The 3,409-nt window shown below is 43.5% G+C and overlaps 1 pseudogene; it reads right to left on the reverse strand.

Annotated features, from left to right (window-relative positions):
- Positions 1 to 753: 753 nt before the first annotated feature.
- LOC147826650 (zinc finger protein 543-like) lies at positions 754 to 1,962 on the reverse strand (annotated as a pseudogene).
- Between the last annotated feature and the right edge of the window lie 1,447 nt (positions 1,963 to 3,409).

A 3,409-nucleotide genomic window follows, 5' to 3' on the forward strand; every position in this document is an offset into this window, starting at 1 on the left:
AGAAAAAGGTAAACTAAAACTCTTAAAAGAGCCAGGCATGGTGGCGCATGCCTGAAATGCCAGCACTCTGGAAGCTGAGGGAAGATTGCTGTCAAGACCAGCCTGAACTACAAGCAAGACCCTATCCCAAAATAAATAAATAAAATTAAAATATATATGTATATTTTAGCAGAAACCAGGTGAGGTGGCACACATCTGTAATCTCAGCACTCTGGGAAGATAAGGTAGAGAGATCAAAATTTCTAGTGCAGCCTAGGCAACTTAGCAACTTACTAGGACACTGTATCATAATAAAAAAGAAAGCTAAGGATGTAGTTCATGCCAAGTCCCTGGATTGAATCCCCAGTACCACAAAACAAGCAAACAAATAAAACCACACTATCCCTGAGATAAAATTTCAATATGCACTAGAAGATACAGTTGAGACCTTTAATACAAGTTCTTTAATACAAACAAGCACAATAGCAACTGAACTCTCTCATGGGTGAATTCTCAAATGTAGAAGACTGCAGACTGGGTCAATTTCGTACACGACACTTTAGATGACAAATGATTATTTTCTTCATAGAGATGGTGCTGAGTCTCTCTCTGGTGTGAATAACTTGAGGCTGTTAGGCAATTCCCCTGACCAGTGATGTTCTTCACTGGTTACATGAAGAAATTCCTTTCCTTATATGAGTCCTTCAATCTTGGCATAGGCTTGCACACTTGTGATAGGTCTCTCCTCCTCTAAGACACTGGCAGTGTTCTTCTTCATGTGCCTCTTTTGATGCTGTGTGAGAGAAGAGTTGCAGGTAAAGGCCTTTCCACATTCATTGTATCTATAGAGCTTCTCTCCTGTGTGGATGAACGAGTGGTAGATGAGGTGTGCACTCCACAAAAAGGTTTTACCATACTCCATGCACTTGTAGGGCTTCTCTCCACTGTGAATCCACTGGTGTCTGGTGAGGCCTGACCTGTGGTTGAAAAGCTTCCCACACTCCATGCACTCAAACATCCCGTATGGATGAAGTAGTGTCGAGTGAAACCTGCTTTGCCACACTCATTGCACACAAAGGGCTTTTCTCCAGTGTGGATCCTGTTATGCAAAATCATTGTGGAGAGGTAGGCAAAGGTCTGTCCACACTCACTGCACTTACAAAGCTTCTCTCCACTGTGTATTCACTGGTGCGGACTAAGGTGAGTCCCACGGCTGAAGGCCTTCCCACAACCCACTGATGCAGAAGGAGAAAGCGTTCCTTCTTAAACAGTTTCCCACATTCCTGGCATTTGAAGGGATTTTTTCCTTCATGGACCAAGGGATCTGAAGCTGATCCATGGGAGTCACAGATATACAAAGATGGGTATGGAGAGATGTGCTCCTGCATAGACCTTTAACACACACTGTCAGCTGACCCCATGCCATCAAGTCCAGGGCTTCTATTCCCAGGAAGCTTCTGCCCTGGAACCTCTGTTCCTGGTCTCAGGAATCCTTCTTGCAACTCACAGGGCTCATCCTGACCCTGGTGCAGCCCCAACAGGAAGTCCCCAGAGGCTCCTTCTGTCTGACGATCACAAAGCATAGTTCCCTCAGGCCAGGCCTGGTAAGCAGAAGGGCTTTGTGCTGTTAGGTTTTGTGCTATTACCTGAATAAAAGCTTTGGAGGAGAACTTCTGTCGCTCTTCTTAGATCTTGGCTGTGCTCCAACTGGTAGATAAGCTCTGACTTGGACAAAGGACAGCCCACAGCAGTCAAAAGTCCACAGATCTCCAGTATTACTTCCCAGTATAAGGTCCTCTTGGAAAGGTCCAGCTGCTCCCACTCCTGAGTGAATTTCACAGCCACATCTTCAAAGGTCACAGCCACCTGCGCTGCCGCCATCGAGGACGCCGAGGACCGAGGGGCAGGTGACCTCCAGCACCTCCCCAGCCTGGGCAGGTGACCTTGCTGGATGGACCTGTTCTCAGCTTCAGTTGCCTGCATGTAAGATGCGTAGGAGATGCAGGGCTCCGTTGGCAGCTCCTGGAAACCTTGGGAGGGTTCCTCCCAGCATTGCCTGCACCTCTTGATTTATTCTTATGCAAAGAGTAAAGCATGTAGATTGTCAATGATCCTGTTCTGTATGCTTCTGCACAAGTAAAATTGATACCATAAATCATATGAGCATTTATGCAAGACAGATGAGGAGAAAGGAAGAGGTGGGTCTGAAAAAAATGTTTACCAATATGTTATACCTTTTTTTCTCCCCCTATTATGATTTTGGGTTATTTTTACATTTGTAGTTTGTATCTTTTCCAATTGGTTTTCTGTTTTAACAATCTTTCATTCATAAGTGATAAAAATTTTAAAGGGCAGAAAAGTTATGAACCAAGCGAATAGAAACACCTTTTTTAAAAGTGTACTGAAAGTTGGCTTGCTGAGGGTTGAGAGTCCTGGCATTGAGTAAGCAATCTGTCCAGTGGAGCGAGGTGAGCAGCTAAGGGTTAAGGAGCAGTGCAGGGCACAGGAAGTAAGCAAGCCTTAAACTAGACACAGCAAGGCTGGATTTGGCAGTTGCCACTAGAGATCATGTCAAGGAGAGAGGTGGACTAATGTTTGAGCGGATGGTCTTAGGACTGGGAAGAAGGTGAGATGGACATCAAGAAGGGAAAGTACAGAGATTTGAGTTAGAAGCAAAGCACAAATGTCAAGGTGGTTAATAGAACTTGTCCTCATAGTGTACAACTGCAGATGCTCAGAGGTGGGGTGGAAAAAAGCAAATAGTGCTCTTTTTTCCTACTTTTTCCTTTGTGGTTCAATGGACAAGTGATTAAGTAGGGGTGCAGAGAGGGGAGGAAGCAGAGGAGAGATCAGGGAAGTGGATGTGTCGAATTAATACAAAATAGCATGTGTGCATGATACTTTTACAAAATGGGCAAACAAGTTTTCAGTGATGTGCATGAGCTGGAGTCAGTGGTAATGTCTATAGATATCTACATCTGGCACCCAAAAGAGTAACAAACAGATTACTGAAATTATAGTTTCATGTATATTGTATCTCTCATGGATTCTAGATATATATTTGTACTTCACAGTATGAAACTACAAGAAAAAAGCTAGATAAACGATTCTGAATAAATATTATTCTAAGAAAGGCAGTACTATTTTTGTATGTTATGCTCATTAGCAAATTATATAAAAGTTACAGCAAACAATAACAGATGGACCAATCATATTGCCAGTGAATCTGTATTCTCAGGACTTTAGGCCTGCCTAATGGTGTGTTAGACAGATGAAGAGATGATTTTTACAGTCATATCATGTTCTTTGGGGGGCATGATGAGTGTTTTGATTTATAGATGCCCCTTCAAAGCCTCATGTGCTCATAGGCAGGAGGAGGTGATTGGATCAAGGGGTTGTAGTATTTATCCATGTGGACTGGTCCACTGAT

Source organism: Heterocephalus glaber, unplaced genomic scaffold (genome assembly GCF_053883595.1).
Source record: "Heterocephalus glaber isolate CG9 unplaced genomic scaffold, H.glaber_assembly_v1.0 deba00001463, whole genome shotgun sequence".
Lineage (NCBI taxonomy): Eukaryota > Metazoa > Chordata > Mammalia > Rodentia > Bathyergidae > Heterocephalus > Heterocephalus glaber.